General features: G+C 37.3%; 1 protein-coding gene and 1 long non-coding RNA gene across 2 annotated transcripts in view; one reads left to right on the forward strand and one right to left on the reverse strand.

Annotated features, from left to right (window-relative positions):
• LOC116664849 overlaps positions 1–25,966 on the reverse strand; it is a 109,068-nt gene that overhangs the window by 24,903 nt on the left and 58,199 nt on the right. The window lies entirely within an intron of this gene.
• Positions 7,268–24,113, forward strand: LOC116664850. The gene is made up of 3 exons (XR_004321335.1): positions 7,268–7,279; positions 17,048–17,139; positions 24,102–24,113. It is a non-coding gene; the product is annotated as an uncharacterized LOC116664850 (long non-coding RNA).

The raw sequence follows: 25,966 nt of genomic DNA on the forward strand, positions 1-25,966 counted from the left end.
TGAAAAAATTCATTTGGTGGTTTCATCTATACAAACAAAATTATATCAAAATAAGTGAAAATCCAGTAACTTCCTTAAAATCTAATATGATGCACAAAAAAGTTTTAGAATGCTCTACTTGCTGTGATCTCTAATAATATTAGACATAGTTAGTTGCATAAATAAAAAAATGGTAGGGAGTGGAAAGAATCAATTTTCATGTGGGTGAATAAATCAAAACTTCTGCAATGCTTCTCCAATTCTTCCTCATAGAAATTAACCAGAATATTATGATAACACTACAATTTACCTTCATAGTATTATAGACTAACACAAATTTGGTAGCTCTGTATTTTCTCTTTTCTCTCTACTTTGTTTCTTTAGCTGTATTTACTGTGAAATAGGCTGACACAACAAGAAAGCTAGAAAAATAGAAAATGCTCAAAGTCTTAAAAAAAATCCCTACTTTTAACAATGCAATTTTTAATATACAGTACAGATAAACATGTATAAATTTACATATTATTATTTGACTTGATGATTCAATTTTTATTAGTTTTATGGTATCTTTTTGGATGATTTTCATTAATTCACTTATATTGAAAAATAACGTTTTGAAATGCTACTGGCATGAGATCTGGCTAGCCTAATTCTAAGAACAAAGTCCCCTACTAGCATTGTTTGGCATTCCCCCCATGAAAATAACAGTTGCTTAAGATTGATTACCTATGGATTTTGATGAAGTCACATTTTCTTAGTAGTCCAGTTTTGGAAAAACAGAATGTTAAATATGTTTGACCTGCTTAGGCAAAAACTCTGATAAGCATATTATGGGAAATGATCAATATTTCATGGTTGGTTGCTTGTCCAGCAAACTGACCAATGACACACTTGCATCTTTGTTTTTGTTTTTGTTTTTTGCTGTCAGAACCTTTTAATCAACGCACAGTCAAGCTCTTCAGTTTTTACTTCTGAAATGATTTCCCAGTTTTCAGTGGTTCTTGTCACCACTATCACCATAAAACATCTTCTTGTCTCCTTTCTTTAAATCACATGTAGTGGCAGCTCCCAAGCTGTTCTCTTCAGTAAGATGCGTTATGGTCATCATTACGTCCATGTTCTACACCACTGATAATGACAGATGCTTCCTTTACTTTCAATGTTACCTAAACATTCACTTTTTCTGAAATGTTTCTTGTTCAATTAAACCAAAATTTACAGGATGAAAAAACAATCAGTACTAGGGCCTGTATATGGGAGGAGCTTTGAGACACCATTGACCACTCAGGCCAGCTGAGGTCCAGTTTGCTACCAAATAGGTTTTGGCACAACATTTGCAAAAAAAAAAAAAAAAAAAAAAGAAAAAAAAGGGGGTTTTAGTGGTTTTCAGAACTGTGGATCAGGAATTATGTATCTGTATATGGAGGCTGTTACATCCAATACATATATTCGTGTTCTAAAGAGAGACTCCAAACTGAGTCATCTTTATTCAGAAGAAATAATAAAAACATGGGGTTGCAAAAAACTTTGTTCATCAACAATATTTAAATTTTTGTTCTCTTTAGCTTCACTCAATATGCATTTCTCTGGGCTGTAGGTTTATTTTGAAGCAAATATCTAATCCCTGCCCTCAGGTAGCTCAGGCCCCAGTGTGGGAGGAAATAAGAAAAGAGGAAACAAGAGGCATACGGATATGAAAGAAAGAGAACAGACTTCCCTTCTGACCCTGAAGTCATCATGAATATCAGATTGACCCTGCTGTCATTAACAACTGTAACACTGCACAAAATGTGCCAAGCAACGGTTTTCAAGAATTGGACAACAGATGTGCTGGGTGTGGTTCTTGAGAGGAAGCAAGCATGAAAAATGAGCTTTCTCCTAGGGGCTACTTTCCAAAACAGGACATAGGGAAGTGAAACAGACAGAGAGGAGTGTCCTTACTGGACTGATGAAATTGATTGACAGCTGGGCTGGGATTTGTGGGCAGGTACAGGGGAGGAGCTGGGGGAAGGAGGGCTGCAATGTGGGCTGATAACATCTTTTTTCTCCAGTTAGGTCTTTAGTCTGTGAGCCTCTCATAATACTTAGGATGTGTGTTTCACACACACCCTCAGTAAATATCTCAAGTTCTCTGGGATGTTTCCGCATGTTCCTGTGACTGATCTCTAAACACATCAGGAATTTTCATTTTTAAACACTGCCCAGTTAAATGTCCTATGATCTCTAATTTCATCCCAAGTATATCTGCTCGCATTTCTAGGGGAAAAGGAGGGTTTCAACTTAAAATGACTGATAACATAATAATTTGAGGAATGAAAAAGATCTCATAACATCAAAACTAATTTTTGAAGATTTCTATTGAAATATACAATTCTAAAAAAACTCGGTAAACTAAACTTAAAACTACCCAATGCCAAAATAATGAAAAATAATTTTTATCTCTATTATTACTTTTTGGTACTACAGTCTCCCTTTGCATTTCATTCATCCATTTACACTACTTTATAGAAATTCAAAAGACCATTTTCCAGATAGCAAATTATATCTCTCAGAGATCAATTACATTTCAGGACAACACTAACACCACATATATTTTTATTAGGAAATAAAACCACAGGATGTGGATAGTAATAAAACTGGAATTATTTTACTGGCAAATTCCATAAAAGTAACCAATAATTTCAAGATCAAAGAGAAAAACATATCCAGGGTCTGCAACTGAACAATATTAGCTGTAATATTTTCCCCAAGTTCACATTAACTTCCTCTCTCCAATTCTGATATATTGCAGACATTTGAAAAACCATGTGTGATTTGCTTACTCCTCAGTTAAGGAATGCTGGGAAACTTTCTCACATTATGCTGTGGTTGGGCTTAATTCTACTCCCTCTTAATTGATGAACAAGGGAGGAGTGAAGGAAACAACGTTAGAGAAAATTTCATTAGATATAAATTGCAAGACATTTGTTTGAATGAACATAGCAACTCAGCTCTATTTTGATGGCCCCTGGGGAATGCTTTAACTAAGTACCGGTCCAAGCAACAACCCTTTAACAGTGCCGTTCGACCATGGCCTTGTATCTGGTTTTTGCTTCAAAACATTCTCGGGGAAAACTTCACTGCCGGATAATAGGGAACAAAAAAATTCTCTCCAGTTTCTGTGTTACCAACAAATATTTCAGATGGGAGTCATTTAAGGTAGAACAACAAAAAGTTTCTTTTTAAAGCTTAAGCCACGCTAAATTATCTCTTCCCATGAAAAAGAAAACCTAGGTATTTCAAAGCTATATCGAGCAGCAGAGCCAGATACCCCAAGTGACTTGGGACTTGCGATAGTATTTGCAAGGACCCACGGTTTCCTCAATTATTTTTCACTGCCACAAATTTCTGTCACTTGTTATACAAACATTCATTTTTTTAAGCTTTAAGATATTTAAAAGAACAAAAGGGGATAAAGATTAATATAAAACTATTCACTTTTTCCCATCCAAAATTGACAAATCTTAATATTTTATCTCAAATCTCTTTTAGCATTTTTTTTCTTAAATGAAACATGACAGATTTAGCTACACCACCCACAGTTCTGACTTAGGGTAAATTCTGTGATGTTTAATGTTTCCATTTCTCATAAACAAACAAACAAACAAAATATACACACCTAGGCATTGTATATTGTGTTTTACGTTTTTGTATATATGTATGTGTGTATTATCTACGTGTGTGTGTGTATATATAGTACTACACATATTTTGTTATTTGCTTTTTATAACCTGCCATTATGTTAAGCTTAAATCATATATAGATATACAGTTCATTCTTTTGAATTTATAAAAAATATTTTATCATAAGGACACTGCAATTTGTTCATTCTTATATTTATGTACAATTAGATGTCTCCCCTCTTTATTTTTGCTATTAAAAATATGCTGCAACAAACATCCTTGAATATGTTTCCTTGAGCACATATATAAAGTTTTTTGGGGGGATTGGGGAGGAAGCAGTTATATACCCAGAAATGAAATCGCAGGGGCTCAGGTTATGAATGTTTTCATGGCATTAGATTCTGCCTAGTTCCCATCTGAGGGGCTATGCTTATTTCCACTCCCACCTGCAGTGAATGAGGATTTCTCTTCCTCATAGCTTCACCGGAACTTTATACTGTCAGACTTATTTTTATTTGCCTCGATGGAAAGAAAATGGGGTTCCCTGATTATTGTTGAGGTTAAGCAACTTTTTGTATATTTACTTTCCATTAGCATTTCCTCTTCTGCCAATTGTCTTTTCTTATTTTTCTCAGTTTTACATTAGATTAATGTATTTTTTGTGACTGATATCCAAGAATTTCGCATACAGTCTAGATAATTCTTTTCTGATCTTTCCCTGATCTTAAATATTGCTTACAGTTTCTTTAGCCCCACAGAAGTTTTGAGTGTGATGTAGTCAAACTCATCCACCTTTTCTTTCTGTCTTTTGATTATTGTGTCTTCATAACATCTTCTCTGTTCTGAGGTGTGATCATCCCCTCTTTGCTTTCATTTCTAAAGATTGTCTTGAGTTTGCAAACACTTTTATTTTTTCCCATGTTAATTTTCACAGAAACTTCTGACTGGAATTAAATTGAATTTATACGTTAACTGGAAGAGGATAAATTTAATATCACCTCCTGGTAAACATGGTCTATATCTTCATGTATTTATAATTAATTTGTATATTGTAGTAAGTTTGCACAATTTTCTCCACAAAGGTATTATTCTTAGAATCTCTACTTAGCTCAGACCCTCTTGCTCAGCCCCAGAGCTGAAGCAAAGCCTCAGGAAGACTTGCTGTATGTTTGCACAGCTGGCAGGATTGGGCTAAAAACAAAATGGAGTTCCCCTGGAGTTGTCCAGGGTTCATCCTCTCCTGCTCCTTGCTGACAAAGTCCAGGTCCCTCCAAGCCCAAACTCCAATCAGTGTCCTCAGCCCAGCACCACTGCCTTCTGTTTGGGTTTCATTTCTCTGTGCTGTAGTTTGACAGCAGAGCTCATTAGGTTTTTCCCTTCTCTCAAGGACCACATCCTACACAGCTGTTGTCCAATTCTTGGAAACAGTTGCTTCATCCAATATTTGTTGAGTGTGATAGTTTCTCACCAATGGTAGGACAAGACTCACACTCATTACCATGTCACTGTTCATTAATATCCATATATCTCCTATTTCCTTTCTTCTTTTCTTATTGTGTTGACTACTATTTCCTGAAGAATACTGACTGAAAGTAATCATAGCAGGCTTTCCTATCTTACTTCCAGCATTAATGACAATGTTTCCTAATATTTCACCAGTAAATGAAATTTGTTTTAGTTTTTTGCTAAGTTCACTGTATCATTTAAAGTAATTCTCCTTATATTCAGTGTTTATTAAGCATTTAAAAATCATAAATGGTTATTGATTTCTTCAAATAATTTTTCTGTATTTAGATGAATATGTATTTTTTACTTTTTATCTTTAATGTGTTGGAAACATTAAAAAATTTTAATGTTGAATCAGTCTTGTATTCCTGGGATAATTCTACTTTATCATGACATACACTTTTATATGTACCTTTGGATTTAATTTACTAATATTTTATTGGAAATATTTTCTTCTAAAGTTATAAATAAAATTCATTTATAGTTTTCTCTTTCTGTAATAGTTTGGTTTGGTTTTAGTATCATATTAATAATTGATTCAGACAATGCACTGGATAACGTTCCTTTGTTTTTGATTCTCTTAAGAAGTGTTTGAATTATAAAGATTTGGTAAAACTCACCTCTAACACCATCTGAACTAGGCAGAAATCTACTCAGTCGTTCTGTGGTCTATAAACTTTCTACACCTAAATACATGCAATGAAGTTGCAGATCATCACAGATGAAGTGAAAAATACCTAAAGCCCGTGGAAACAACAGGGAGATTTCCTACCAAAAATAACTAAAATCATAGAAAGGTATATTGAAGTGTCCAAATACTTCCATTAACAAATACATATATATATAATTGAAAAATTTTTTAGCAAATTGAGGCAATTTCTTTCTTCAAACGGAGCAAACTGCATGGTACCCAGGTGGGAATGTGCAGTGTGATTTATCGGTTGTGATGAGGCATGCGTTTCTCCCATTGGTGATATTCTCTTAAGCATAATGACATTTTGACATACATTCTGCCTACATAATGTTTTAATAGCTAATCACAGAACTATGTATTCTGATTTTGTCATTTATTTATAAAACTACTGGGTACAATCAGTATTCTTCTGCGACTAATTGTGCTTTCAGTTTTGCACTTATACTCTTTTGAAGATTGCGGCTTTAATAATCCCACGTGGAGCATCATTCCATTTTGGGCTTATTATGCCATCTCTTTGTTGCCAGGAAGTCCAATCGCAGTCTAATGTTTTGGTATAATTTATAGAGTCATTACATACAACCGCCCTCTTTCCAGTAGTACATATGGGCACTTATATGTCATATTAGTTTGACCAAACATCATAGAATAAATCTTATTAGTACCTTATATGTTATTTCCAAGGAGTAGAAACTAATGTGAAGAGTTTATGGCAGAACTAAATTTGTTTTGCTCCATTTAAATCATGTTTTTAAATGTCCAGGTGTACAGAAGGCAACAATTCTTTAAGGAATCGATTTCATTAAAATCACTTTGACAGAGACTGACCATGTAGATCTTCTCTAAAGAAACATCTCCTCTATGGACACAGAGTATTTATGAAGAAGATAGGTGGTAACTAAAACATCAAGAACTTAGTTTTCCAGGATTTTTTAGTCTGTATCTTCTTATAAAGAATATATTCAGATAATACACAAATATGTTGTTATTAGAAACTAAATAAAGCAAAATAAATGAAACTAATTTTTCTTCTCACAGTTTATGACTGTCAAGATTTTAATATATATCTTTCCAGATCTTCTTCTAGGTATTACCTGCATTTATACACAAAATATTTTCCAAGTTTTTCCATATCAGTATGTATATATTTGCCAAGGAAAATTTTAGGTGATTGGGAGAGTGTCACTAGGTCCTCGTCAGAGAAGAAAGAGAAACTCATGATCTTTCCCTATTTTTTTTTCTATTTTGATTTTTAAAAAAAGTAGTAGGGAGAAATCAAAAGGAAGTTCTCCATAATCCAAATATGCAGACTTTGTTCCCCTGAGATCAATGAGAGGAGATGTTACTCTAGCTGAAGTGATTAGCTTTCCTTGCAGGTACTAGTGGCCACATGGCAGAGATCTGGCCAGCGAGAGAAGTGGTCAAGCAGACGTTTGCAGTGTGACCTTTCCCCTAATCCAACTTTATCTTGTCTTAAAAGGAATGTGAGGGCTGCAGCCACAGTGGCAATCATATGGCCATGATGATGAAAGCACAAGAAAATCATGGAGACACTGCACCTGCTGTCACAGAGCCCCTGAACGAAGGCCATTAGTTCCTTAACATTTTCTATTTCTGTTAAATAGACCCCTGCTTGGTAAAAATAGACTCACAGCCCAGAGCATTCCTGGATATAAAAGAATGAGTCTCCGGAGATGGGGTTTCCAGAGACAACGAACTAAGAGGGTCAGTGTGTCCTGCAGAAGAGATGGTGATCGGGCCCAATGAAACCATGACACCATGGTGTGGTGAACCAAGACTTCTGGCGCCTAGGACTGAGACTGCTGGTTTCTTCCTGGTGAGGTGTCTCCCAGTGGACGAGAGGGACAGAATCGTCAGGCAGGCTCCACAGTCACAGAAGTGGCTGTCTACAACTTCTCAGAGAAAAGAGCTGAGGGTAAGTAACCCCTGATTTCTGTGGCTCTGACCCCTTAGACACCTGCTGGTACAGCACAGTGGGGAGTGTCCTGGTCCCTATGGAGAAAACACTCAAGATCTTGTCCGAAATGTGGGATACAGTTTTCTCTGAGACTTCAAAACAAAGCAATGTTTGAAATTTAGAAACAGATTTATCCCTTTACTTTTTTTCATTAAAAAAGAGTATTTCAGAACTATATATATGTCATTATTATGACTATAATATTATCATTTTTATAATGTTATCATTATTACAGAAGTCTATTATAAATAGAGAGAAGTCATTAGTTTGATTTTTATCAGAATATATATATTATATATGTATTTACATATAAATCAAACTAATGACTTCCCTCAAACCCAGTTTTCTCATCAATAAAATGATGATAATGAGATGTGCTTGTCCCTCTTCACAAAGTTGTGATCATCAGATGGGGCAGTGTGTGCAGAAGTGCTAAAGTGCTGTGCAAATAGAAAGTGTGATACAGTGATTTGCACATGGTTGTATGATGAAAGTGATTCTCTCAGCACTTCCCGCCTCACAGTGTTGTAGCCAATGAGGTAATATATGCAAATGTGGCTTGATAACCAGAGAGGACCATCTGAATCCATTGCTGGTCATGTAAGAGATGTGAACATGGTGGAATGTCGCACCATCACAGTGCAGGACTTGAGCACAGAAGAGTATGGTCTTCCATATCTGTGTGAGGAAGGGTGAGGAGCATGCCAAAGCCTTTGCTCTGTGTCTACTTCCGTGATAAGCATGTTTATTTACATTACATTATTTCAAACTAATTTCAACTCCATGAAATCAGGATTACACCCATTTTATAGGTAAGCAATGTTATGCCACTTCCTCCAATGAGAAATCTTGAATTTAAGAAATGTCTGCTTCACTCTAAAATCAAAGGTCTTTACTTACACTTAAGTAGTGGCTGGTCTGAGTCTGAAGTGATGGAGGGCCAGCATTGCTGCTGTCAGTGACAGAGTACTGGAGTCACGCTAACTGTAAGAATTTGTATTATGCTGGACAGATCATTTACCTTCCATGAATATGTCTTCATCTGGAAACCGAGGTTTTGAAACTAGAACTTCTTTACTAAGGAAAATTTCAACCCCCAAATGATGATGAGGACAACACCCTAAAGGGATGGAGGAGTACCATGAAGGAAAGAAACTGGCTGCCAGAGTGACCTTGTGAAAAAGAGCCCCACTCCAACCCTAGAGCAGCTGGAGTGATCCATGGAAGAGATGAACTGTCTGATTTAGGCCACTGTATTTGGGAGTCCCTTATTATAGAAGATTAAACATCTCCTTAAATTTGTGTCCCAAATCACAGAACAGTCATTTAGGCTAGAAAGTAAGTTTATTCATTTTAATGGAGAAATAGGAGTGCCAAGCACACCGAAATTGTCGTGTTAAAGATCAGCACATAACCAAAGAGAAACTCTCTCACTTTTTACACGATGGAAATGAGCTTTTGCTTCTCTCAATGCCAAACATGACAGCACATATAATGAAAGAATTAAAGAATACTGAAGCTAGAAAGGATTTTAGAGATGGAGGGGGAAAGTGGAGGCCCAGATAATTTAAGAAATCTCTCTGGGGTCACATTATTAATTAGACAAAGATCTGAGGCTAGAACTGAGCAATGCTTTTTCTACTCCTGATTTTTTTTTTAAAGAAAATATTTCCTATTAATTTCCAGTGTAATAAGATGTTAAACTTGCTATGATTTTTATGAAAGATTTCTTTGCTTATTATGCAAATTGCTTCATTCTTCAAAGGTATTACGTTTTGAAATCTTCGCTGAGACATGACATCAGGATTTTTGCTGACTGATAGTGATGTTTACTTAGGCCAATTTAATCAATAAAATGCTGTAGGAGGCATAGTCTAGGATCTCCCAATGGCCAACGTGAAAATTAATTCTTAATAAGAATTACTTGTTTTGAAGATAAATGATAATATCATTTTGTACCACATGTCATTTCTAAATATAGACATAGCAATATATTGAAGTTCAACATTTTGAGTGATGGCTATATCACTGGAAAAATGGAAAAGTCTTTCATAGCAGGCATGGGGATGGCTCATGCGTAGTGAAAGTGATTTGAACATACAAAAGTTGTCACTAAAATAACACTGTTGTAATTCATATTCTTACAAAATTGAAGTGGAAACAGTCATATGAAGTTTAAAATTTTCTTCTCTTTATTTTAATCCCTTTAATTTAGTTATTTGGGCCTTATTACTACTAAAGTGTATTTTTAAGAATAATAAAACCTCCTAAGTGCAAAATTTCTTTATCAAACTAAGGAAAAAAAGCCTAAATTTTATACTGGGAATAAAAACCTTTAAAGCTCTATTTTTCTATGTTACCCCATGTCCTGTTATCAGATCCCTAGTGACCCAACATAGCTAACAAAACCATCCAGTGTGGCTCACTGTTACTAATCTGGCCATCATTTAGGCCTGCTCTCTGCCTTTAGGTCTGAGCTAGATGACAGCAGATTCCAAGCTCCAAATCTGGACATTTATCAGAATATTTGAAATGGAAATTATCTAAGACTATCCAGAACATATAGGAATCCCAGGTTTGGGGGGGGAAATCACTGCTTTCCTGTATGAAATGTATTACGAATTTACTGACACATCAGTCCAGGTCTATAAATTTCAGGTATTAATAGGAGGAGGCAACCCAATTAGATTTGCATTCTCTAAAGTTTAAATTACGTCTGGATCTCGAGATCTGAGAGCTCTCTGAGTATCGACTCAGCCTTCCAGCACATCTCCTCCTCTAAGTGAGCCAGGTATTCTGATTTGCTGTATCTGGGTGGGGCTTGCGAACCAGCAGTGTTTAAAAACTCCCCAATGATTCGCTCATGAAGTCAACATGGAGAATCACTTGATTAGATGAAGGCAAATCTCAGCAGGTTAGTTTCCCAGGTGAGTCAGTTTCTTAAGGGATGTTTCTGTATTTAAAAAGATCCCCTTTTTCTTGTCAATATTTTCTATATGTTTAACATTATTATTATATTTTCCTGTTTAGTGAGCTCTTATTATATGTCAAGTCTTTATTACCATTATCTTGTTTAATCCTCACAAAATTATCGCTTTACGAATGTAGAAACTAGGGCTTAGGGAAATTAAATAACTTGGCCAAGGTAACTAAGTAAGAGGTAGTCATGACAGTCAAACCCAGGTATTCTGATTTCAACCTTTATATTATTGATTGCTGTTTTTAATTCTGCCATGATTAGTATTAAAAGCAGACTGGAAAGAAAGGAAGAGAATTTGATTTTTTTTTCTAATCTGTGCAGCAGAATGATGTCACACCTAAAATAGGATATGCTCACAGGTAGCTCAGCTGTACATACTTAAAGGTATTTGAAATGAGGCAAATTAGTAAGGTCTATATTTTAAGCTGAGTATAGAAAGAACCACTTCTGCTTTATGTGCTTATAAATTTGGACATTATCTCTTAACACCTGTTGTCAAGAACTTTTTGCATTGCACTGGGGAAAGCAGTTCTGAAGACGCTGGAGTCGCTTACTCAAGGAATGTCCTAGAGACATAAAAAGCCAAAGCTTGAAGGCAATTAGAAGTTATCTTAGGTCAAGTTTTTCAACTTGCAGGGAAAGATAATGAAGCCCAGGAGGTTAAGGCAGTGGCCCAAGTCACAAAACTCTGGAGGGGCTGAGCTGAGAAGTCCAGGCATCTCTCCACTACAACCACAGCTATCTTGGCTCATCAGAAGAGAGGAAGAGCCCTGAGACCAATGTGACAGCCACCAACAAAAGTCCCAGGGTAATAACTTAGTGGTAGAGTGCATGCTTAGCATGCACAAGGTCCTGGGTTCAATCCCCAGTACCTCCATTTAAAAAAAAAAGTACTCATTTTTCCTTAAAAAACTGAAAATAGACTTACTCTATGATCCAGCAGTCCCACTCCTGAGCATATATCTGGAGGATACTCTTAATTCGAAAAGATACATGCATCCCAATGTTTATATAGCACGGTTTACAACAGCCAAGACATGGAAGCAACCTAAATGGCCATCAACAGATGACTGGATAAAGAAGCTGTGGTATACAATGGAATACTATTCAGTCATAAAAAAGAATAAAATAATGCCACTTGCAGCAACACAGGTGGACCTGGAGATCATCATTCTAAGTGAAGTAAGCCAGAAAGAGAAAGAAAAATACCACATAATATCAATTCTATGTGGAATCTTAAACAAACAAGCAAAAAAGACCAAATGAACTGATTTACAAAACAGAGACAGACTCACAGACAAAGAAAACAAACTTATGGTTACCAGAAGGGAAAGAGGGTGGGGAGGGATAAATTGGGACTTTGGGATTTGCAGATACTAACTACTGTATATAAAATAGATAAACAACAAGGTCCTACTGTATAGCACAGGGAACTATATTCAATATCCTGTAATGGCTTATAATGAAAAAGTATATATATATATATATCTCACTATGCTGTGCACCAGAAATTAACACAATATTGTAAATTGACTCTACTTCAATAAAAAAAAAAGTTGGGCTGGATTTTAAGCAGTAAATTTATCCTACTTGTTGAAAGAGGGTAACAATTGCCTTACAAGTACCTTACAAGGGCTCTCTCTTTCTAGTGTGATATTTTATAAAGACATAAGGATAAGTCAGTGCAAAATTACATCATTGGATCCTGTCTTTTAATGTATAATTTCTAACACTTTCTTCTAAATTTTCCAGGATTTTGAAAGTGTCTTTTGATTTTCATGAATTTTTTGATTAAACAAACAAAAACCTGGGATTGTTCAATGGTTTACCTAATCATATTCTAACTACACAGCCTGGTTTTCAAGAATTTCCAAACTTTGGCTCAAGCCTAACTTTCCAGCTGTATGTTTTACTATTTCCCAAAATAAAACCTGTGATCAAGCCATGAAGATCACTTCTTTTGAGTTTTTGATCATTCCTTCTTTATATATTTCCTGTTATATTAATTTTCTTAGACTGTTCCCATTAACTAGAATGCCCACTCCCCTAACCCCATGGTCCCTACCCATTACAATCTTAATTCATCCTTTAAAGCCCATATCAAAATACATTTCCTGCACAGAGTCCCCTGTTCTCCTTAGCCAGCAGCGATTGCTCTGCAATTGAAAATTTTAATCAAAATTTCCAGTATGTATACATACATACATACATACACTTTACATAGTACATTTAGGTGGGCTTGCCTGCCCTACCTCACCTCCAAATGGCTGTGGTATCTGGTGTCAGCTTAATGTTTGTAAAGAGGACATAAGAACCTGATGTACCCCCTGGCTGTGACCCCAAGAAGGGCTGATTTCCCTTTACTACAGATACATCAAGTCAGTTTTGTATCATCATGGACGGATTTTCACTGAGAATTTCCTGGAGCTAACTATAATTAAATTACTTAATCACTTTTCTATATAGCAGGGATAAGCCATTTCAAAATTTTTCCATTTTATTTTTATTTTAATGAAACCATTTAAGTTGAAAACAATTTGATGCATACATTTTACAACAAAGATTAAATTCATCCATTAGTCTGATATTGGAGATTAAAATTTCCACTACCGTCAGTGTTCTTTTGTGTCTACTATTTCCTGTGTGCAAAAAGTGCACAATTTTCTTCAGCCAAATTTGGCAGATCTATTTTTTAAAGAAATTTTTAGCATTTCCAGTACTTTACAGTCATTAGTAAATATTAGTGCATAATTTGAGTCGTCAATTCTACTTTGTTATGCTTATTACTATCAGAAAGATTCATTATAAATTAGATACAAGATAAAAAACTATCATTTTATCCTTGACATAAAGAACAAAGAGAATTAGTATGTCAAAGGTGTAAATTATGGGCACTATTCTGACTAAATTGGGTTTAATGTACTCCGCTTTGCCTCAGACATAAAACCGTAAAATTCCTAAAAGAAAACAGGGGATAAACTCCTTGACACCAATGTTGGCAATGATGTTTCAATCTGATACCAACAGCAAAGGCAACATCAGCAAAACTGAATAACTGGGACCACATCAAACTAAAAAGCTTCTGCCCAGCAAAGGAACCACCAACAAAAAGAAAAGGCAACCAACGGAATGGGAGAAAATATTTGCTAGTCATGTATCTGATAAGAAATTAATACCCCAAAATATATAAAGGATCCATACAATCCAATAGCAAAAAAACCCAATCTGATTAAAAAACGGGCAGAAGAACCAAGCGGATATTTTTCCAAAGAAGACATACAAATGGCTGCTGACAGGTACATGAAAAGGTGCCCAACATCACTAGTGATCAGGGGAATGCACATCAAAAATCACATAGCCATTAGAATGGCTTTTATCAAAAAGACAAGAAATAAAAAAGACAAGAAATAAGTTTTGGCAAGGATTTGGAGGAAAGGAAAGCCCTATGCACTGTTGGTGGGAATGTAAATCGGTAAAGCCACTAAGGAAAACAGTAAGATTTCTCAAAAAATTAAAAATAGAACTACCATATGATCCAGCAATTTCATTTATGGGTATTATCAAGAGGAAACAAAATCAGTATCTCAAAAAGTTATCTGCACCCCTATGTTCACAGCAGCATGATTCACAATAGCCAAGATTTGGAAACAGTATTAATCACCTGCCAATGGGTGACTAGATAGAATGTGATTGATAGATAGATGTAACATAGACTATCATTCAGTTGTAAAATGATGACAGTCCTGTCTTTTGCAACACCATTGATGGACCCTGAGGACATCATGCTAAAAGGTTAAGTGAAGTAAGTCAGACAGAGAAAGACAAATACTGTATGGTCTCACTTATACGTAGAATCTAAAAACACTAAACTCATAGATACAGAGAAACAGATTGGTAGTTGCCAGAGGGAGGAGATGGGGAGGTGGGGTGAGGGGTGAGCAAAATAGGTAAAAAGTACACACTTCCAGCTACAAATTAAACAAGCCATGGGGTGTAACGCACAGCATGGTGACTATAGTTAGTAATACTGTATTGTATATTTGAAAGTTGCTAAGAGATTAGATTTTAAAAGTTCTTATCACAAGAAAAAAAAAGTACCTATCTGTGATGATGGATGTTAAACACATTTTTTGTGTGTTGATCATTTAACAATATGTACATATATCAAATCATTATGTTGTACACGTAAAGCTAATACAATGTCATGTTAATTATGTTTCAATTAAAAATATATTTTGCTTTGGTGAATAAGTAGACAAGTCATTTAATGAGTATCGTACAGTAATTACCAACCACGGAAAGGACTCTATCCTGGAGTAATGCTTCCCTCAGTTACTGAGTCCACCTCAATTTACATGGTGGACCATTCATCTCAGACTTAAGTTTCCCTCTCAGCCTGGACCCTGCTGGACCCACACTTCCAGCAGAGGCCCCCTTGCTTTCTCTTAAGTCTCTCATCTGCCTTATCAGTTCTGAGCCTTACTTCTATTTTCCGTCATTTATTTGTGTATTTCATTTTATTTATCTTCCTCTTTTGATCCCATTCTTCACTCTCGCCCCCACCTGATCAACCCAAAATAGGCACATTCATTCTGTTTTCTTTCTTTTTTTTTTGGTTACGTATTCTTGGAATGGTATGTATATTCTTCATTACATTTGTACTTTAAATTTGGGATGCATGTGTTTTTAAATTACAGTAATGCATTCAGCTCAGGGTAGCTTTCTACTTTTTATTGACAGAAGATATCAAGATCACGTGGTGGCTAAGAGCTTGGATTTTAAGACAGGTGGCCTGGTTCTGAATACGCTCTTTACCCCACATTAGCTGCTTTGTCGTGGACGAGTCAATCTGTCTGTGCTGTGATTTCCTTGTATATAGCCTCATAGGTTTTTTGCAAGAAGCAAAGAGTTCATTAACAAAAAGTGCTTGGAATAGTACCTGACAAGTAATAAATGTTACCTATGTGTTAGCTATTGCATTAGTTTATTTGTATTCTCTCCACTCTTCTGTTTTTGAGATCAAACCATATGCTGTCACACATTTGTCATTCCTTGTTCTGCTGCTGCCCAGCATTCCATGGTGGGCACTTACTACACTTAACCAATAATCTAACAAGGAATGCCTGCATTGCTTTCAAATTTGTGCTATTACAAACCAAGCTGTAATGAACATTTTCTAAGACTCTATTGGAATTTTTCTCATATTAAGGGATCATAAGATGTACCCACACTTTATGTCACTAAGCACTGCCAGATGTTTGTAGAATGACTTTCCCAATTTACACTCCCATAACTGGGGATTGTAGCTACTCTCTGTATGGTTAATTTTCATTGGCTTCTATCCCCAAGTTTGACTAAAGGAACTCCACATATATAAAGTCATCTCTGTCGGCCCCCAGTTCTCAGGGTCCCCGAAGATACTACGTATTCAGTCATGATACAAGTTTGTTCTGCCATTTTGTGATAAAGTTGTTCCCCTCATTCCCTCTCCAGCCTATTCAGTGCAGTTTCCAGCACACACAGCTGCCCGAGAGGGCCTTACCGCTGTGGGACTCTACTGTGGATCACAATAAATCTTTTTGCCTATTCATTGGGCCAGTCTGAATGCAACCGGACGTGGTGGCATTGGCTCCCACTGCCGGTTCTGTCTTTCTCTGCTGTCTAAGTGCCATCACCTCTCCTCCATCCTCCGCTATCCATGCCGCTCCAGGATTGCACCATCTCTACCCCGATATTCTACATTCTCTAAGTTCCAAAGCTACATTACGTTCTCTGTATCCCTCAAAGCTTCAAAGCCGTGGCATTTTCCATGCCGTAGCAGCAAGATTGCCTGGCTCTCCTCTGTTTCCCTCTGTTTAGGCTGAGCTAGTAGTGTGTGTGTGTGTGTGTGTGTGTGTGTGTGTGTGTGTGTGTGTGTGTGTGTGTGTGTGTGTGTGTGTGTGTGTGTATGAGAGAGATGTGTTGTATGGAAAACAGTCCTTAGTTTCTTCATTATTTGCAGCAGCCCTCCCCACCGCTAAGACTCAGCTGCACTTTTACTGAAGTATGTGGACAAGCAGTGGCATGTGAGTTGATTTTAAGTAGCATCAGGATACGAGCAAGTTGTTTCAGTCATTTCAAAGTCAATGTTTGTTTTGAGGGCTTGTTTGGAGGTTCTAGCAGGGCAGCACAGGTACTCCTATACCCTTGACCGAGAAGAACGGTCCTCCTCTAACGGGGTTGGTCGTCCTCTTCCACCCATCGCGCAGCTTCGGGAGGGACGCACGTGGAGCGGTGAGGGAGGAAGGAGACACCCGCCTAGCCAGCCAGATCCGCCGAATCAACCCTGGCGATCAATGGCGTGATAGATGTCGCAGCCAGATTGCCCTCACATCCAAAGTCAATGATTTTTTTAAAGATTGTAAACACACTTTATTTTGTAAGCAACAATCAAAAATATATTTGTGTTACTGATTTCTTCAAATATTAAATGGAATCTTAACAAAATTTTTGTCTGATTCCCCTGGGAAAGAATACTAGGATCTCTTGCCTACCCACTCTCTTTTCATTCTTTTTAGTTTCACTCAGATTCAATGCTGATCCAGCTGCAATTTTCCCACTAGACAGCAGTCAGCTAGTTAAATTCTTTTTTCCCTGGAACTGCATATTTTGCTGTACCTGGCTTCTGCGGCTCTTTGAATTTATTTATTTTTTCTTTTGGTTTCTATCAGAACCTCAGGTAAAAGCTCAGCTGTTGGATTGGAGCCCTAATCTTGGGGCAGAAGCTAACAATGAAAGTTTAAGGAGACTCAGAGCCTTCACTAGTTTCTTGGGTATGGCTCTGGGCTGGCTTCAATGACTGGCATTCAGCAGAGATGGAGAGAAGATTCGGTTAGATGAGAATGAAACCACCCCCTCGGGGCCTGTGATCCTCCTCCCGAGGAAGAAAGAGCTGGAGCAGAACTGCCAAGGGGATGTGTGTCGTTTCCCCAGATGAAGCATCACCATGAACTACGGCAACAAATAGAACCCTTGGAAAGACAGACGTCGTCTCAGGTACTTTCCTCAGATAAGCTTTGCTGTTCTTCGTTGTTGGCTGCGGTCCCTCTGATCCTAGCTAAGCCTGTCCTGTCTAATTCAGCCTCTTGACACGTTTGTCTGTGATTACATTACAGCTTCTCGTCTCTTATCACTTACTTTACCGTCTAGCCGTGACCCCCTTTCCCCTGTCTGTCCCTCTGTTTTACTGTTGCGCATGTAACAGCCTTAGCCCGAGCCCTGGTGGTGACTCTGATGCCGGGTGTGCCCCTTTCTGAACCCAAGTGGAACCTTCTAGCCAGGGTGTCTCTCCGTATCTTGTTTTTGCATTAACTGTGCTCTGCCTACTTTCCTTTTAGGTTAGACTTTTTCATTTAATCTGTCTTTCCATGGAATTTTTGTTTGATTCCTGGTTGGTAAAGAATAGTGAGTTCTTTTACCTATGCGTTACAAGGGAAATTTACCTACAGCTCCGGACATGTGGAGCCATAGAGCAGGAATGATCTGTGCTCTCTATGTAGAAGCTTTATGGTATGGATATATACTCTCTCTATATATATATCAACCTACATACACAATAAATTCAGAGTCACAGGAAGTCCTGACTACAAGGAAGATGTGACAGTGCAGGGGAGGGCTGAAGATCTTGGTCTGAGTGAATCACAAACCAAAGGTCTTGTTGGCATAAATGATTTCTCTCCACTAAGCCTAGGTTCCTCCACCTGTATAAAGCTCTAAACTCCCTCAAGTAAATCTTTAAATTAATTCACCTTACTCTGTACAACAACAAAAAAAGATGATTTATACTTCTTCAGTTACCCTGACCTACTCATCAGAACTGCTCCTGGTAATTAAAAATGTACTGAGAACCTTCACAAAGAAAAGTGAGTTGCATCCTCCCACCCCCATCCTTCCTTCAGATATGGACGGGGGGCATGGAGTGAATGCAACGCGAGAACATTTGTGAGTGGATCGAGTTCAGCATTTTGCAAAAGGGATTTTTAGTGCTATCACTCATCAGACTTTATTAGGCTTCTGATCAATTTCTAATTAAAGAAAACGTGAATCCTCATATGACAAGGGGAAAAGGTGATCCCAGAGTGAGGAAAGAATGTCTGTTCTCTGGAGTTTCCAATCTGTCAAAACAAATCAAAAAACTCTCTGGTAATTTTAATTTAGTTGTGTTTTTTTTTTTTAACAGGACTTATTCTTTTTTTAGGTATGAGAAATCCCAAAAGTTCTTCCTGAGTTTTTATTCTATTGCTTCAGATCCTCTTGGGAGAAGAAACAGGCTTCGGATCATTTAGAAAAGATGACTAATGTTGATTTCATTTCTGACTCTATAAATACAATTTTGTATTGTTTGAGATAGATTTATTACTTTCAGATTTTTGTCCTTGTGTAGCATAATAATTGATCCCATATTTCTCAGATAAAACAGTAAGGAATATATCACTTTGATACAGTGTAACTCTTTAGGAAAAGAAACTATTGCTTTGTCAAATACTAAACATGGAACTGTTTAATCAAATACAGTTGGAAGGCAAGTGAGGAGGAAGAAGAGGGTGATTGATGATGGAATAATAATAAGAGCAAGTTCATGCCAAAGGCCAATTAATGGAAATACCAGTTTATCAGGTGACAGGTGTCTCCATTTTACATAATTAAGTTCGTTTTCCAAACCAGATATTCATAAATAAACTCTGGGTTTGTTTTATGTTTTCCCTCTATCATATAAATTATATTTATGGTTAATCCATTCATACAACTACCAAGCCGGAGGCAATCTTACAAATAATTTAGCTAACTCACTTTATATATGAGGAAACTGAGGAAAAGTCAACAGACAGCACCAGAGTGCCCTTGGTTACTCTTCAGCCTTCTTTAATAGTCTTTGCCTGATTCAAATGATACCATATTTACTCACATAACTTTGTTTATACCCCTCTCTGCTTTTAAGCAAATGTTGATACCATACAAAGAAGGCGGAGACCAGGAAGAAATACCTGCCAGTAAACCACACTTTTCCAGGAAGATTTTGTGGATCTGGTAATACAGCCCTTGAGGCAGGATGATAATGGTACTATTGCCATTGTTAGCAGGGTCCTTCCTCCTTGAAGAAGATTGTAAAAACGAGCATGTGGTCAGCTAATTCCCATTCCAGTCTTTGTTTTAAATCACCGCATGCTACCTCTTTTACAACATATACTTGAATCTATGTTTTCCATTTATTGTTCAAGCAGACAAGCAGCAGAGAGTGGTATATGTGCCAACAATATGGCGCCAAGTGAAGCACATCACTGACAGGTGTTTCCTTTATAAAGTTATTTGCATGGAGATTTAGCAAGTAGAGCTAAGAGTTATAATAGGGGCTGCGTGTCAGTGGGTGGCAGTGCCTTGCAGTGGAAAGAGGCTGGGTCTAGAAGTCCAGCCTGAGATCCAATTCTAAATTTGTCACTAGTGATGTGATGCTGGGTTAACCAGTTAAACTTCTTGGGACCAGTTTTTGTAATCTGATAAATGAGATATTGGGTGAAATTCGTAGTTAGTTGGCTAACTCAAAAGCCTGCAAGGCCCTTGTACTTAAATTGAGAATATGAAATGGCTAGGTGTAAGACAACAGGGAGTTATATGGCCCGAGGAACATGCATGCAGACCCTCAATATATTCAAATTAAAATTTACTGAAAACATTTTACCAAGTATTGGTAAGGATGTGAAGCAGCTGGAACTCATATATTGCTGATGAGTCTATAAATTAATTCAATCATTTTGGAAAACTGGCAGTTGTAGTAAGCATATTTATAAACTATTTATAACTTGTGACTTAGCAATTTAATTCCTGGGTAGACACACATTAGAAAGGAGCACTTATGTCCACCAAAAGACATGTACAAGACTATTCATAGCAGCTGTGCTCATACACACAGAAGGCGATGCACTGTATGATGCCCTCTATGCAAAATTGAAAAGCAAGCAAAATGAATCTATGGAGGTAGATAGTGGAATAGTGATTATCTTGGGTTCTTTGGTTATTTAAGAGGGCTATGAGGAAACTCTGTGGAAATGTTCAGTATCTTAATTGGTATGTGGTCTACATAGGTATACACATTTACAAACATTCACTTAAAATTTGGGCACTTTATTGTATCTAAATCATACTTTGATTTAAAAAAAAAACCCAGAAAAATAGAAACTAATAGTTACAACAACAACAAAAAATAAAGAACAGGAGGAAGAAACATTTTGTTGGGAGAAAATAAAACCACCTATGGGTGGACTTCTGCCCAGAGATCGCCACTTGGCTGTTTCTGAGTTGCTTAAACTTTCTAATTCTCTTCAGTTATAACTGTCAACAATTGTTTGAAAAAGAAAAAATAGGGTAAAATTAGGGAATAGCAAAGTAAAGTTAACGCAAACTTTTATGGTGCAATATTATGATTGTCAACGGACCCATTAACAAGAAAATGATACTAACTGTAAAAATTCTAAATTGCTGTGTCAAGTCCCCACGTTCCTTACCTGAAAGCTATGGTTGCCTTGTGCATCATAACACTGACTGTAAATTAGAAACCTCATTTTACTTGCTACATCCACAGAGACCAGGACTTAAAGAGGGTGGGCTTGAAATGGATTTTACAATTCAAATTCAGTTGCACAAAATCTTACCACTCTGAGCAAACATAAAAAGCTTCCCCCTGCTATGATAATCAGAACAATACCCTGAGTTTACAGATTAGCTCTATGTGGCCACTGTAACCTGAGTGAGTTGGGTTAAACTCTGATCAAAACATCTAGGAAATTTCGGAGCTGGTGAAATCAGCAGCTCTTCGTTGATATATTAATGTCAGGCGGGAGTTGTCACCCACATGCAGCAGAACATTGCTTTCTTCCCACAGATTCACACAGGGACGGAAATCCCAAAGTCATGCTTTATGCTTTACAGAAATTACAAGATTGAGTCATTATACCTTGGCATGATTATGCTTTCTTTTAGATAAATATGGCCTTTATTAAAATAAAAACTCTAAAGAAATAAAGGAACCAACATGTATTGAGCTCCTAACATGTATCCAGGGTTTTAACTTCTACCCTTCATGCAATTCTAAAACACCGTTCCCAGTTTATAGGTGACGGAAGTGAGCCTTGGTGAATATAAACACCTAGCTTTTGGTGGAGCCCAGGATTCACTCTGGGTGTGTCTGAATTGAAAGCCTGTTTTCCTTCCACTGCATCTAGAGGAAGGGACGCTGCAATTTGCTGTTTTTAGAGTCCCCCGCAACATAAGGTAAATGCTAAAGCACTGGCATAAATACTAGACCACAAACTCAGTTATGCAAGAGACATATTTCTCTTTCAATTCCTATAAGTAGAAGTTATTTTATTTTTGCCCTCATTCTTCTATTTGGTAAAAATCTGGCCTCAATCCATCCAAGATGTCCTCACTTCTGGATATCGCTCATGTCTGAGGCTGCCCATAAATCTCGGGAGGATGAGGAGTGTGATAATTGGTTATTACCTATTCAGGCTGGCTTTTGTCCCATCTCATTGGACCACACAGGTTGCAGCTATGTCAACCAGAATTTAGGACATTCTCAGGTCTGGCTCACTGACTGGTAGGTAATTCCTTGATCCTCTCCAGGACTTGGGGAAAATTTGCTTGGTTTTCTATTATCCACTAGTCAAGGGAAATCCTGGAGGCTGTCTCTGGCCATGCTGCCATGTTTCCTCTAACAATCCTTAACACTACAGGGGTGCATGTATGTGTGTGTCCGGATGGGGGTTGTTAAGAACAGGGAGATGACTTCGGATCTTCCTTTCTTCCAAACCCTCTTCTCTTGAATATTTAAGTGTATCTGGGTGATCTGTCACTTTCCCCTTCTTACCTTCAGTACAGAAACCTTCTCACCTGAATAAAGGTGGGTGGCTAAAGGGAAAGGGAAAGGAAATCTCTGTGTCAAACAGTACGTTCTTTCAAATCACTTTCATATTCTAGGCAGACTTCCATTGTCTCTCTCAAACTGATTGACCCATAACAACGCTGCTAGAGGCAATGAATGTCCAGTGACGGAAAACACTAGGGGAGCAGGAGTCCGGGCTGGGGAGGGTCATATACACTGTGAAACAATACCTATACGATCCCTCTATGCTAAGCATAGAATCAAGACTCAGTAAGTACTTACTTAACTCAGATAAATGAAATACAAAACAGGTCATATATTTGCCAGGCTAGAGATTTCCAAATCTCGATGAACATTAAAATCACTGGGAAAGCTTAAAAAAAATTCAGATATCTGGGCCTCAAACCTGGAGTTTTGAACTTAAACTTTGAGGAGAGATTGAGAAATTCTCTTATACTCCTCTGGTGATCAGACAAGAATGAGACCTACTGGTCTACTTTCCCTCTAGTCAAGTTTATCTGGTATTACCCTTGGCAGAGGAGAGCATGGTCCAAAGGGAATAGGACATTAATAAACATAACTTGGTAGCAGAAGCAAGAATCCGAACTTAGAAGAACATGCATAGAAATATAGAATATAAAAGTTCTTCTGCACATAAACTTTGTTTCTCAGTGCAAAGGGACTCACTGCCTTCTTGGTTTTCAGTCCTCTCCTTACATCAGAATTAGATGTAATTTATTTTGTCAATACAACTAATTTATAGACATTTGTTAATTTCCAAGTCACTTGAATTTTAGCATTTTTTCTCTAATATTGAAGTAAAAGGTTTGTGTTTTAGTAAAAGATTTTCATGAATTGGAGAGGCAGTCTGAGAAATATTTTTAGAGCTGGAATGGCCTTCTTATTTCAAAAATACACTGTACCTGAAACTTGCTTTAAAATGAAGTCTACTTCAATAATTTTGGTTTATAGGTGGTGGTGGTGGGGGAGGAGGGGGTGGAGGAGACAGGACAGCAAAACACCTAAAATAATCCCACTTGCTTCTTTCCCTTCATGCCAGTTAATTTTAATGTCTAACGTTAATTTCTTTATCCAATTACTGTTGCTAGATATCACTGCCAGTGCTCAGAAACAAGAAGATCAGTAAGCCATGGTTTGACTTAGGAGAACTCATAGTCTAGTGAAGAGGAAAGATAAGTAAACATTAATTTGAATAAAATCTAAGTGGTATGACAGAGATCTGCATGAAGTGCTATACCGTCACATAAGACATACAGCCCTGTTCAGAAAAAAAAAAAAAAAAAAGGAATGTTTTCTAGAGATGACACATCTGAATGGGGTCTGAAGAATGAATATGTTTCTGAGGGAGGGAGGGATGGAAAGAGGGAAGAGCACTCCATGAAGAAGAAACAGTGAGTGCAAAGGCAAGGATTAGGAAGGTAAATGGTGTGTGCTTAGGGAAAGTGTAATTAATTCAATATGGCTGAACCATGGGGAGCATGGAAGGACAGAAGGCCAAAAATGGAGGTTGGTGCAAATTTAGGAAGGACCTAAAATTCCGTGTCAGTGACATTAACTTCATTCATGGACAATAAGGGAGACAGCAAAAGTTTTCAATCAAAGGAATGACATAAGAAGGTTTATATTTTAGGAAACTGTGTACTCAAAGTATATAAGGGATGGTTTAGAGGAAGACGATGTGGAGGCAGCAAGACGAGTTAGGACAGGAGCCAAAAGACAACTAAATAGCTTAAAATAGAAAATTACAGAAGGGATGGGAGGGAAGAGAATATTTGGAAAGTAAAGCATTAGAATGCACAGAAACTTGGTTTGAAAATGTCTTTTCTTAATTTGGGTTCTCTCAGAAGCGGACCCTGGGATGAAGACTTGAGTGGATAATGTCCAGACCACGTGGGAAGGAAAGCAGGAAGTGACAGGTGCAGGGAATGCAGCCGGTGAGCAGTGCTCGGCCACCAAGGGTGACCGAGGTCTCATCTGGGGAAACTCTGGGAGCCGAGGAAAATACCTTCCTCAGAATGACTGCACCTATGAGTGAAAGACTGGGGTACTTTATACTCCCCTTTGCTTTCTTGTGGAATAATGGTGAGGCAAAATTCATATTGTTTTGGTATGAAGAGGGACTAGGATGGATGAAAGTGATAAAACGAGTCTAAAATCTGTCAATGCTGTTGCTGAAGGCAAAAGCAAAAGCAGTAGCTTGAGAAAGATATTAAGACCAAACATTTTTTTAAAATTTATTTTGGAGATTGTTGGCCAAAGGGAACAATCAGTTGAGAAGGAAACACTGAAGATGAGGGAGATGTCAATTGGGATAATTGACAGAAAACATTTCCAGAAATGTTGGGAGTGCCTGGGATCCAAACCAGTTTTGGCATTTGGCAGGAGGTCCAGGAGAGGAGGATGGACATTTCTTCCTCTGAACTGAAAGGGAGAGAAGTGAAGATGGGAGGGCGATAAATACATTTTGAGGTGGAGAGAAGGTCAGTTGAAGGAGCTCATGTCTGACAATTTCATTTTCTGTGCAGCAAAAAATATGGGTGAGTCTAAGGGACTTGCCTTGTCACAGACATTAAGATCTGTGAGGCCTGAAAATGTATCTGTCCATCACTGTATCTCTAGCATCCAGCAGTGTGTTGGAAAATAGGAGACTCTCAAAAAATAGTTATTAAGTTGAATGAATTAATTAAAAGTAAAACATACTGTGACAGTAGAAAAGAGTCGGACAAACCTGGGTTTAAATTTCACCTCGCCACATCACATTGTATTACTTGAGTGTTAGTTCTTAGAACTCTCATGAAGATTACATGAACGAATGAATGTATAATATTCTATACACATACAAATCAAAAGTAATTATACATTATTTTTATTCTGCTTCTTATCATAACTCTCAAATAGTAAGTCCCTCTTGATTCTAGGAGATAAGCTTTTCTCTTTATTTTGTCCCATTGCAAAGGGAGGCTTATCTTAAAGCTTGATTTTTTTAGTAGTTTATTCTTAAATGTTATAATTCTCTCAAATGAGGCAAGAGCGAATTATTGGAACACAGAGAATTTTCCATCCTAAGGTAAAATATGCATGCACATGTTTTTTTCATCCTGTTTGAATTAAAATAGCACCCAACGTTTGAAAGGGAGGTTTATTCAATGTTGCTGGATTTTTAAAACTTTCTTAAATGTTACCCAGTGCCAGGAGGGACAGCTAATATCACAGAAAACAGAACAGATAT

The sequence above is a fragment of the Camelus ferus genome, chromosome 7 (assembly GCF_009834535.1).
Source record: "Camelus ferus isolate YT-003-E chromosome 7, BCGSAC_Cfer_1.0, whole genome shotgun sequence".
Taxonomy (NCBI): domain Eukaryota; kingdom Metazoa; phylum Chordata; class Mammalia; order Artiodactyla; family Camelidae; genus Camelus; species Camelus ferus.